The following is a 13737-nucleotide window of genomic DNA, read 5'->3' on the forward strand; positions in this document are numbered from 1 at the left end:
GCCTTGCTTGTAATTTAGAGCGTCTTTAGTTTCCCTGGAGAACCACATCGGCCAAATTTTTGTGTTGACACCCTTTCTATTAAAGGGAACATGGTCCCCAACCATTTTCGCTAGATTTTTCTTAAACTCTGCCCACTGAAGATTCACATCGCTATTGTCCAATCCGGAAGAAAAACTGCTTTTAAACTCCACCTAAGTGCCACAAAATCAGTATTTCTGAAATTGGGCTCAAACCTAAAATTCTCTACTTTGTGCATATCTAATTTAATCCCAAACCTAATACTGTTGTGGTCACTATCTCCAATGTGTTCCCCTACACATAACCTTTGAACAGAACCTTCCATGTCACAGAAAACTAGATCCAAAATCACGTCCTGTAGAGTACCCTGAGTTACAATTTGATCTAAGAAACTCATCAATTACTTTCAAAAATTCCTCTGCTCTGCTATTTCTGTGGTAAAAATTATTCCAATCAATTCCTGGAAAATTAAAATCTCATTAAGATGACTGACCCCTTGCTTGAAATGTCACTACTAATACTAAACATCTGTTCAACTTGACCCTGGCTTAAGTTGAGTGACCTATAAATGTTCCCTAAATGTAATTTTTTGCCCTTATTAACCGACTTCAAAAAAGGAGGTTATGATTTCGTATTGCAGCTTTTTATGTGTGTTTTCCAATTATTCCAACACTACTGGACCGATTTGAAAATTTTTTTTTTGTTTGGAAGGGTATACTTCCCAGATGGTCCCATTGTAATTTGGTCTGGATCTGATAAGGGGTCCTGGAGAAATCCAAGAAACTTTAAATTTCATATGTCACGGTCACGTGCTTTTACTGTGATCAATGTATTTTCACACCTAAGGTTTTGGCTTTCTCTTGAATGATATTTAATTCTCGCGGCACATGGATGATTATTTTTTGCAACGATGCACAGCCTGTTAATTTTTTATTGTAGGTGTTACTAATGTATTTATTACTACGTAGCAAAGCAGTAAATTAAATATATTTTGCTACTTTAAAAGTTGAATCAATGACTTTAATATTTTATTTACTAATAAATGACTTTATTTAGGCACTAAAATATAAAGTTCTTTATTTAATATTCCAATTTTTAAATATATTTAGTGTTCAATTGAGGGGGAATTGAATATAGAACACCCCTCCCCCACAATTTAATTCATATTCTTTAATAATATACATTATAACTGTGTATGATTGCTGAAGTTTGACCAATATTCTGGATTTACTATTTCACGATGGCGCCAGTTCAATTTGAAATTAGGGTTATATTAATTAGCAGGCTTCAAAAAAAGGAGGAGGTTCTGAACTCATTGGATTTGTTTTTTCTTTGTACAATGTTCCATAAATACTTGAAGACACCTGTACGCAGGGGCGTGCACAGGGAGGGGGGAGGGACACCTGTTGGTCCAGGCCTGAGCCTGGAGGGAGCCCAATATTTTTGTAACTAACGGTGAAATATAGGGGTAAAGAATATGGATTGGGGCCCGGAAAAATCATTTGTGATGGGCTCCGAAATTTCAGTGCACGCGCCTGCCTGTACCGATAAGGAAAAGTCTTTTTTTGTTTGAAACAGCATAGTACCTCGGCGGTCTAATGTTAATCAAGTTCAGGTTTGATGAAATCGAGGGAACACTTCAAATATCATACTCACATTTAAATCGATTTGTACTTTATTAACTTTGTATATCGTCTCACTTAGTGAACCGGTTTTTATGCTTTTTTTGTTTAGTGGTGGTTTTGTTAAGGGGTGGTCTAACTTAGGTTCCAAATCTTTGATTTACCCTATTTGTTCTTTAGGGAAAAGTTAAGGGTAAAACAATAAATTTCATGCAATTTCTCTCACAAACGATTAAATATAAAACCCATTGATAAACATAGGCCATAAAACAAAGGTTTATACTTTCTTTTAAAAAAAAGTACTAAAAATATATATTATTAAGAGTAATGATAATGAAAATTTTGAATTAAGGATTCTCTGAAGCAAACATAAAATTCATTCTAGTGGAATTTTTAATCTTCATCTATAGTGGGGCCATGTGAAGAAACATGCAACTTTTATCATGAGTTACATGACACTAATTGCGAAACATAAATTACAATTTACAATATTACAATTCTGAAATTTACAATTTTACAAATTTAAACTTAAAGCAATTTCGTTTTTTTTCGTGACTCGTGCATTTGCTTTTGGAAAGCAAACTTTGATAAAGTTGAACAAATGATGAAGACAATTTTTTTTGTACATAGTTACGCATTTCAAAAAGCCTCTCTTCACAGTCATCGGAAGTCTCCGAGACGCTCGCCGTGTTATTTATACCACTAAAAAGCAAAAAATAAATTACTTTTAAATAAATAAAAAAAAAAACGCCTTCAAAAAATACCCAGGAACTAAAAAGCAAAAAATAACTAATTACACTTACATTCTATTTCCTACCCAAATTAGAAATGAAATTTATTTTACAATTCCAGTACAAAAATCAACTAAACTAAACACTGAATTATAAAATAAACACTGATTTAAATTACTATACGATGAATGATTTTAAATACCTAACTAATTATATACGATCTCTTAATTTTTAATAACCTTTTGAAGTCGGGGCCTCCTATAAACTACTACCTAACGTAACTGAGTAGGTTTAGTTTTAAAGACTAATGTCGCGTATAGTTAAATTAGTGTTTAATTCAGGATTCGGTGGGTTGTCAGTTACATTATGTAGTTGTTTATAGGAGGCCCCGACTTCAAAAGGTTATGAAAAATTAAGAGATCGTATATAATTAGTTAGGTATTTAAAATAATTCATCGTATAGTAATTTAAATCAGTGTTAGTTTTATAATTCGGTGTTTAGTTCAGTTGATTTTTGTACTGGAATTGTAAAATAAATTTCATTTCTAATTTGGGTAGGAAATAGAATGTAAGTGTAATCAGTTATTTTTTGCTTTTTAGTTCCTGGGTATTTTTTGAAGGCGTTTTTTTTTTTATTTAAAAGTAATTTTTGCTCATCAACTCCAGCCAAATCATATCAATTTCATTAGGTTTATCATTAATTACCATTTCATTGCAAGTTAAAGTGTTTCTGACATAAAATAAAACCCCACCACCTCTTTTACCTACTCTATCTTGTCTAAACAAATTATACCCAGCAATAGATAATAAATCTGCATCATTTTCAGTAGCCCATGTCTTGGTAACTCCAATAATATCTAACCTCTTGTCCATTATTATGCTTTTCAATTCTTCCATCTTGTTCCTAATACTACGAGCATTGGTATAAAAAAACCTTATGTAAGCCCATCTTACTTTCATCATCATGCTGTGTGATTATTTGAATCCCAACTGTTAAAATCTTTTCTCTTATTAGCCACCCTATTTCCGTTTCTACTAAAATCCCAATAGTTAGCACCTTTTCGAATTCTGCTCCTTAAACCATGCCCTCCCTCTTCCAACTTAGTTTTTTGATTCTGAAGCCTCTAAAACCAAACCACTAACCATTTTGACCCCTGTAGAACTCAGATGCAGGCCATCCTTAGCAATCCAATCGCGTTTTACATTTACTCCACACATCAATAAATCTGATACTATGCTTTACGCAAATTTCCTTGAGTACCAGGTTCATACACCTAGCCCGTTGGTTTAACCAACTCCTATGCACTCCATATCTGGGAAGCAAACAAACCACTTGGAAATTTGTCAAACTGTCGGTTGCTTTGTCCAACAGGGAATCCCATTCTTTTGTAAACTCATAGTTGTTACTATGGCCTACATCATTAGTTCCCACCCACAAAGTAACTACATCCTATTAATTAAAACCCCCCTTCTTTTTAGCAACCATATTTACATCTCTCACCCGAGCTCCTGACAAACAACATCTAGCCACCTTACGTCTAACTCTGCCTATCGAGTTTCCCACCTCACACACCATTGAATCTCCCAAAATTATACCCTTTGTTTCCCAGTCTGTTTCGTCAGCAATATCTTTCCCCTTTACCTCTGGAATATTCCCACTATCTAACACACAGCTAATGCCCACCTCCTTCTTACTAACTTCCCCCTTTCCCCCTGGAGTGTTTACCCCATCTACAATCCTACAGCCTAATGCTAACTCAACATCCAAAGTTTTTTTTTTTATTTCCAATGGCACATTTAAAGACAGTTGAATATCAAAAGAATAACAACAAAACTATAAATGAAAACGAGCAATCCAATAGCATTCCCAGATGGATGTCCGAGGGAGAGCAGGATATCTGAACAAATGAGGCATGTCCATTACTTCGTGGAGATCACACAAAGTGCAGAAAGGGTCAGGAACCACGTTGATACGACAGAGATGTTTTCGTAGGCAATCATGGCCAGATAATAAACGAAACATGGCGACAGATTTCATCCTAGGCCAAATAGGGACATTCAGAATCAGCTTAAACCATGGTTTATTGCTGTTGCGATTTTTGAGTTCTTCGTGAAAAGTGTCTTTAAAGATTTTCTTTATTAAGCTTTTGATGTTACTAAATGGAAGCTTAGGATTGGTTCTCTGAAGAACCGATGCTCCCTTTTTGGCCAAAAAATCAGCCATCTCAGTACCTTGGATTCCACAGTGGGCCGGAATCCACTGAAGAACAACTGTCTTATTATTTCTGGCCATAGGCAGATTTAGGACTGAGTTCCTGGGGGGGGGGGGCAGTATTTTTTTTTTGGAGCAACATTTTTAATTGCCCTCCCCCCCTCCCATGTTTTTGTCTGTTTTCTGTGACGCGTAAGGCCATTCTTTATTTTTTTATGTGTCGTTTTCATTACTGTGAGTAATCATGCTGTCCTTTTTAAATTGACCTTAAAAGACAGGGGGCTGGTATAAAGAGAGTAACGCAGTGCTCCCTTTTATGTGTCGTTTTCATTACTGTGAGTAATCATGCTGTCCTTTTTAAATTGACCTTAAAAGACAGGGGGCTGGTATAAAGAGAGTAACGCAGTGCTCCCTTTTAAGTGGGATATAGAATATCTCCAGTTTTAGGGGGCCCGGGGGTTACTCCCCCGGAGGAAATTATCTAAAATGGATATAAAATTCTGCATTTTGAAGTCTTATAAAGGTTAATTGGAAATAATAGGCAAATAATTTTTTTTTAATTTTTATGCTTTAAAAGTGCTTTGTGATGCAAGTTAATACTTTAAAAGAAATGGTGCACAGATTTAGAGAATAGGTATCAAGAGAGTAACATACTACCCATTTGAACAATTCTTAATTTATACACTTGAAAAGAAATAAAATTGAAGCCCACTTTGCTTAGGAGTTTCAAAGACTTGTCTAATTATTTTCAAGGTTTGGTTGGTTAGATTGGGTTTTTGGTTCAAGAGCCCTTGTAGGCTATACTGCGCCAATTCTTTTCAGGGATTTTAGAACCTAACAATAATTTGCACTTTCCAGTCTCTGAAATTAAGTAGTAGATTATACACTTGTACAGTACTGTTCAAACTTTGTAAGAAATGGCTATTTTAAGTTTAAAAGAAAAAAAAACTTTAATTTCCTATTCAAAAAAGAAAAAATCATGATTTTTTTTTGTTATAAGATTTTGGAAGATAAGTTGTTACTATATAAACTCCTCCCAAAACTGGGCGGCATTGTCCCCTTTGTCCCCTCCCTCCCCTATAAATCCACCCATGCTCTTCTGAACTATTCAAAAACGGAAAAATAATGATTTTTTTTTTTAATTTTTGGAAGATGTGTTGTTACTACATAAAGTCCTCCCAAAACTGGGGGGGCATTGCCCCCCTCTGACCCCCCATAAATCCGCCCATGTTTCTGGCAAGCCGGTTAAGGAGCTTCAAACAATTATCGGTGGTTAAAGTTCAGGAGTGGCTAGGTGTATCAATAGCTTGGAGTGCAGCCTTTGAGTCCGTTAATACAACTGCTTTTGAAAAAGAGTCTAAATGTGACTGGAGCTGTGACAGGGCCTGGCAAATGGCAGCAATCTCGCCATCAAAAGCTGATCTATGGTTGCCAATGGGGTTGTAAAAGGAAAAAAGTTCACAGTAAACACCAGCACCAGTATTAACACATCCATTCACTTTAGAGCGTTCAGTATATATTCTCAACCATTTCTCTCTGGGGTAACAGGATTCTATTGTTTCAACCTCCAAAGTAGTCATCCAAATTTTGATTGTTGAGTGTTCAACACACTTGGTGCAAATGAAATCCTTCTCAGACTTCTCCTTCCTCTTAAACAAACAGAGCATCTGACATAAGTCACAAGAAATCCACTTGTCCCCTTTACCACTCTTAACCTCCTTCAAAATGCATATAACCCCCATTCTAGCTCAAAATGATACACTTAAAAAGTCAATACAAAAATGCAAAATTGAAGAATTAATGCTAATTATTAGAATTAGAAAGCATTGGAAGTAAAAGATACAAATATTACTAAATCCTAAAACAAGCAGTAAATTAAAATAAACAAGTTACACACTTAACAGCACACTCAGGATTAACAACAAAGAAGTCAGCACAATTTAAGTCTTAGCTTCAAAGAATAGAAAAACACTTTAAGAAAGCAAGTAAATCAAAAATAAGATTTAAAAGCTCAAAAGTACTTAATTGTGTGATAAAATACATTAAAAATACTGAAACTAAAGCAGTAAAAATAAACAATTACACTAAAAAATCACTTATCTCAGGAGCTGCAAAAACTCTTCCCAGCAACACTAGCGCCCTCTAGTCCCATTTCCCTCCCCCCCATACCTCCATTTTTTTTTGCAACTTCCTTCTGATAGGATATTTGTGAACTATATTACTTTGTAATATTGTTTTTAAATGCTTAAATACGATCCACATGAGGAATAGTTCCGCAAATAATTTTTACTTATTTTTTCCTTTTTGTCAAATTCTTTTCTATCCACTGTTTTGTGTTGGTTGTAGTGCAGAGTCGGGAAAAAGGAGTACATAGCATTCGTTTAACAAGAACCAATTTAATATCTTAAAAACATTAAACAAGTACGAGCATTGTAAAGAACTAAAAACAAGTAAAAAACATTCAAAGATAAAACTTCAGCATGACAAGTCAAGAAAAAAATGACTAGCTGCTGATTGCCGTGTGCAGGCTTTTTAAAACGTCAACACTGGCGAGTCGAGTTGAGTTGTACTCTGCTATCGCTGCAAACCAACTTCTACAAGAGCCGCTGCATACTCCCCCTCCGGTGTTAACGCAATCTAGCTGGTAAACACCACATGACCTGAACGTGTCATCCGCTCAGACTCCGCAACAGCGAGTGGCTGTACAGGCCGTGGTGCAGATGACGATGCCTCTGGCTCTTCATGGGTTATCACGTAAGCAGGTTTAACATGATCCACTGACACTGGTGTTGACATTCCATTAATACACAGGTGAAAAACTTTATGTGATCTCTGCTCAACAAAGAAAGGACCATCATAAGGGGCTTGAAGTGGACGGCACCCCATATTGCGACGAAGAAAAACATGGGTACAGTTCTTCAAATCTCGGTTTACGAAAGTTTTTCTTTCGCCATGTCTCTTTGGGGCAACGGGACAGAGAGCTTGCATGTGTGTTCGCAACTTATTGACAAAATCGCTTGGTTCAAGTGGTTGCCGAGAAGGATCCAAAAATTCACCGGGCACACGAAGTGTAGACCCAAAAGCCAATTCGGCAGGTGTGCAGGCTAGGTCCCCCTTCGAGGCAGCACCGAAAACCAAGGAGAATCACAGGGATAACTTCAGTCCACCGCTCAGTGGCGTAACACTTGATAGCAGCTTTGAGGGGACGAAGCAACTCCTCTATCAAGCCGTTTGATTGAGGGTGGTAGCTGATCGTTCTAGACTTATGAATTCCCAGGTGCTTCGCAAGGAGCGAAAAAGTGCAGACTCAAACTGTCGTCCTTGATCAGTGGACACCACTGAAGGTACTCCATACCAGGAAATCCAACATGTCACAAATGCTTCTGCAACAGACTCTGCTGAGATATCTTTGATGGGTTGAGCCTCAGGCCAATGAGAAAAACGGTCTATCATTGTTAGGCAGTAGGAATAACCATTGAATGGAGGTAATGGGCCAATTAAGTCCAAATGGACATGATCAAATCTACTGGAGGACTCTTGAAAATTTGCTAGTGGTGCTTTTGTGTGCCTATGTATCTTAGCCTTTTAGCATGGAATGCAGTATTTTACCCATTTGGCGATATCTGATGACATTTTCTACCAAACAAATCTTGATTTAATCATAAGTTGTGTTTTGCGCACACCAGGGTGTATGTAATGAAACAAAAACATCTTGGCGACAACTGATAGTCACGAAGGGTCGAGCACGGCCTGTTGACACATCACATGTTAATTCAACATTGGCTTCCGGAAGGGTAATTTTCCTCAGTTGCAAAGATGTATCCTTATCCAAAGACAAAAATGATTCCAATTCCTTGTCTACACCTTGCTCTGCTGCAATTGCCACAAAGTCAATAGTTGCTGGAACATTTATGGCAGTATGCGAGACATGATGTCTGCAGTAATGTTTTCAGAACCTGGAATATGTACAAAAGATGTTGTGAACTGTGAAGTAAAATCCAGTTGGCGGATCTGCCTCAGCGAACACTTATCATGCCTCTGGCGGAAAGTAAACGTCAATGGCTTATGATCACTGTACGCTGTAAACTGCCTTGCTTCCAGCATATGGTGAAAGTGATGAATAGAGGAGTATAACGCAAGCAGCTCATGATCGTATGCACTATAGGAAAGTTCAGAGGAAGACAGCTTTCTAGAAAAAAACCCAAAGGTTGCAATTCCGACTCCACAATTTGATGTAAAGCTATGCCAATGGTATAGTCAGAAGCATCAACATGAAGTGCCAGGGCCGCTGATTTGGAAGGATGAGCAAGCATTGTAGCATTAGCAAGGGCCTGCTTACATTGTTGAAAGGCCTCGGCTACTCTGGGGGACCAGGCGATCTTGCGTTCATCTTTCTTCTTCTTCGATCCCTTCAACAAATTGTGTAGCATTATCTGTTTATCAGCTGCATGAGGGATGAAACGACGATAAAAGTTCAATAGGCCCAAGAATTTTCGAAGATCAGCCACAGTTGCTGGTTGTGGATAGTTCAACACCGCCTGCACCTTGCCTGGAACTGGCCGGATACCCTGTGGTGTTATGAGATGCCCGAGAAAGGTTAGCTCTGAAACACCAAACACACATTTGGAGACATTTACTTTCAATCCATAACGATTAAGACGCTGGAAAATTTCACGCAAATGTTTTTTGTGATCTTCTTCCGAATCCGAAAAACAGAGTATATCATCCAAGTAGGCATAGCAAAACGACAGTTCTCTCAAAACTTCATGCATAAAACGCATAAAGATCTGTTGCAATGTTCATAAGACCAAAACTCAGTTTAGTATACTCAAACAATCCCCAGGGTTCATAACAGCAGTCTTAGGTATGTCAGACTCATTAATTGGAATTTGATGGAATGCCTTAAAAATATCAACTTTAGAAAAAATTTTCTTCCCATGGAGTGCATGTGCAAAATCATGTAGATATGGTATAGGATAACTGTCAAACTCCGTCACAGCATTAAGTCTCCTGTAGTCTCCTACAGGGCGCACAGATTAATCCTGTTTCGGCACAACATGTAGAGGCGAGCTCCATATGCTCTTCGAGGGTCTAATGATGCCCTGAGCAAGGAGAAATTCGAACTCCGATTTAACAGCATCGTATTGCTTGGGATGCAGGCGTCTTGGCCTAGAAGTGACCGGTGGACCCTGGGTCACAATATGATGCACAGTATTGTGTTTTGATGACTGGCCCAAGAGTGACGGATTTGTAATTGCTGGGAACTCGAGGAGAAGGCTACTGAACTTGGTGGATGAACAAATTGTCAACACCGAAGAGTGTAAAATGTTCTTAGAAATCACCGGTGTGTGAAGAGATGTCTCCATATTAATTAATCTTTTCTTTCTAAGATCAACCAAGAGGCTGAAGTGCTGCAAAAAATCAGCACCAATTATAGGTGAAGACATGTCGGCCACTACAAAAGACCACAAAAAAGGTTTATGCAGTCCGAGATCAACCTGTCTGTTAAATATTCCATAGGCCAAAATTTTTAGTTATTGTCTGCAAATAAGGTAAAGTCAGAACGAGGTCTACAGTTCTTGTGTGCCGGGGGAATCACAGACATTTCACTCCCTGAATCAATGAGGAATTTCTGTCCACTTCTGCGATCTGTAACAAATAGGCGACTGGTCTTCCTCACAGGCTCTGACATGCCAGCTATGACAGAGCTTGAGCATTTTTTTGTTGATAGGCACATGGTTCAACACATCTCCTCGCACGATCACCGAAACGCTGATGATAAAAACAAAAACCACTGCTTCCAGATCTTGATCTACTACGACCGCTATTTTTACTATCCTTCAAATTCGGGTAATATTGGCGCTCCCTCTTTAAATCCGCCACTTGTAGGGACAGCTTATCGATTTTCAAGGCAAGCTGCTCAAAAGAAGGAGTTTTAGGTGAGTTACTGTCAGAAGGGGTGGTGGCGTACACAGGTGATGGCTGCACCACCTCTGCTATCCTGTCAGCAATCACTGCCAGCTTATCAAGGGGCTCAGAAGACGCAGAAAGAACCACCTGAATTTGTGAAGGTAACCTCTGAAGCCATAAAATCTGTAAAAAATCATCAGTGACTTGACCCTCAGCTGCCTCTTTCATTTTCGTCAGCAATTGACTGGGCCGCTCGTCACCCAAATGCAGCTCTGTAAGTAGTTTTTGCAGCTTTTGGTGTTTTGAGTCCTCAAGACGTTCACAAAGTGTTCTATACTTCTCAGTTTGCGGTGGAGTTACGATTATGTCTGACACTCGTGAAAGAATTTCAGCATCTATATTTGCGACCAATGCAGCATATTTCGTGCTGTCAGCAGTAATTTCACTTAGAGCAAAAGCGTTGTCACACTGAGCTATCCAAAGTCCAATAGTAGACTTCCATAGCGGAGGAAGTCACAGAGCGATACGGGAGACCTGCACAGACTTGCCGTCCGCTTCTTGCATATTTCAGTCCAACTCCACAAATAAAACAGCTAGCAAAATTAACGCCAGGCGAAGAGGAAGCACAGCAGCTGCAGAACAATAATTAGCGGTCACATGGCTTTAATGATGGCAAAGTTCAGAAACACATTTAACCACGTTTTTAAGTTCAGAAACACCAGATGCAGAGTCAGAAAAAGGAGCACATAGCATTCGTTTAACAAGAACCAATTTAATATCTTAAAAACACTAAACAAGTACGAGCATTGTAAAGAACTAAAAACAAGTAAAAGACATTCAAAGGTAAAACTTCAGCATGACAAGTCAAGAAAAACATGACTAGCTGCCGACTGCCGCGTGCAGGCTTTTTAAAACGTCAACACTGGCGAGTCGAGTTGAGTTGTACTCTGCTGGCGCTGCAAACCAACTTTTACAAGAGGCAGTTGTTTTAATTCTTAATTTTGAAAGTATGGCAATTGTGGGCAATTACTGTCTCAGTTAAGAATTTTCTAAACTAAATGTACTTAGTTGAATGTAAGCAAAATTACAACTTTCAGAAACACTGATTATTATCATCTATATACACTACTTGAATTCAAAAACTAATTTTCCTGAAGCGAATCGCAGTTATATTACATTAAATTAAATTTTGAAGCGTAAACATTATGTAATTCTATACATTTTTCAGTGTCCTTTTTGGCGGTTCTCCTACTGGCATCGTGATATATTTACCATTCATATGTGCCCGTCCTTCAATATTCAGTTGGAAGGAGAACCTTCAACCATTCTGTCATTGCGGATGCAGAGTACTCAGGGTTTGTTTTTATGTATACTATAAGAACAAAAACGTACGAAACAGTAACTGTTAGCGAAGACAACATATTAGTTTTTAAAAAAGTATAAAGACATGTATGCATAATTTATAGCCTGCGTCACTCAGTAAGAATCCACCTTTTATATAATGAAGGAATTTTTCAAACAGGTGCAGTGGTTCCGGAGATTACTTCGAACATATAAGCACACAAAAATCCGCTCTCTCTCTCTTCATAATATTAGTATATATTCGAGTGCTCTTGACTTATTTTTTGCAAAGCATAATGCAGTCAAACCTTGACAGTGGCTGCGGTTCATGAGGGGGGAGGGGCAACCGCCCCCTCACTTTTTATGGTTAATTTATTTATTATATTTTCCAATTTAGGTACCAAAACTAGAAATTATAAAGAAAGCAGAAATGTCAAAATTTTCGGAACAAAATTATTTTACTTTGTATATCTGTTTACAAAACGTTATTTAACACAAGCAATGATTTTTGATCTATGTATTCATTGTTTAGATATTAGTAAATCAATTGTTTTACTTAATCAAGCCATACTTGTTTAACCCACCGGTGTTGCCTTGACGCAACAGTCAGTAAGAATAATCACAAAAAGTTCACTATAGAACTTATTTTTGTTTTGATTCCTGTTTAGATTTAACATGCCCACTTTGAGGACAGGAGGTTTATTTTTCATAACTGATCAGTTTTCAAGCTAGAACGAGAAAACAGGTTCTTTATTATGATGTGTTTTTAACTCTTACAAAATGGTTTGTGAACACTTAAATTGAACATGCTTGAAGATAAAGAAAAGATCATTGAAGTTTGTAAAGGAAAAAGGAAGTCAACTTTGCTGTTCATTGATCGAAATATTAAAAAACCAGTAAGGGTGTTTTACTTTAGTAATTTTACTATAGTAATTTTACTCATGTAGTTCAATGCTTATACACTTATAAAATTGGGCTGAAAATGTCCCTTCTCTCCAATCCTCCCGATCCAATTACCCAAAACTTTGATTTCTCACACCTAACTGGTTCCAAGGATGTTGGACAATCAGAATTTTTCTCTACTCTATGTAATCTATCATTAATGTATTCTGTTTTGATCAGTCTTTTTAAATGTAATATGTTAAAGTTTTTCACTGATTATAGGAGTTTGTTACAGAAAATCTTAGTATACTGAGAAAAGACACTTATAAAGATTTCAATAAAACTACTAATGTCAGTAAATTTTAATGTGAACACTATGTGATAGGGGACTCCTGCTTATCATATTTTGTTCTAGCGTTTGGAATGTCTGATTAGAAAAATCATTTGGTATTTACTGACTGTGAGTGTTCCAATATCTTCCATTAGTGTTGTTGCCACTCTGCTCTTTATTTACACTGAATAGGGGAAAAAAATCTAAAGCAGTATTATCAGCTGAGTCACAGCCCTAGTATTGAACAATATTTTGCAAGAACTGCAATAGCATTTATATTCTGAAAGCTCCCTTAGCTACTCATAATAAAGTTTACTGATTCAGTTTTATTAAGGGCTTAATGTCTACATAATTTATTGAAACAAGCATATGCTCAATCCTGATAATTGTTTCACAAAAAATACTCTTGATAAGTGGAAAATTTATCACTTTCCTGTACTGCATTTCATGCAACTTATATACTATCACTTGATGTATCAAAGAAATTTGTTATTGAATTATTTTATGTGAAAAGCTTTGGAAAGAGACTCCTACTTAATTAAAACCCTTATGCTTCACCAGTTTTATGCAAATAGCAAGCAGTAATAGTTTTATGAGGTGAGAATCAGAGCTGTTGTTAAGAATGTCAGCAATATATTTTGAGCAAAAAGAACTGTAGTTAAGAGTATGTAGTTATTAATATTTTAAAG

The 13737-nt window shown here is 37.2% G+C and overlaps 1 protein-coding gene across 1 annotated transcript in view; it reads left to right on the forward strand.

Moving 5' to 3' along the window:
- Positions 1-13737, forward strand: part of LOC129218837 (sulfotransferase 1E1-like) — a 52823-nt gene that overhangs the window by 13812 nt on the left and 25274 nt on the right. The gene's annotated exons all lie outside the window — the stretch shown is intronic.

This window comes from Uloborus diversus, chromosome 3 (genome assembly GCF_026930045.1).
Source record: "Uloborus diversus isolate 005 chromosome 3, Udiv.v.3.1, whole genome shotgun sequence".
NCBI lineage: Eukaryota > Metazoa > Arthropoda > Arachnida > Araneae > Uloboridae > Uloborus > Uloborus diversus.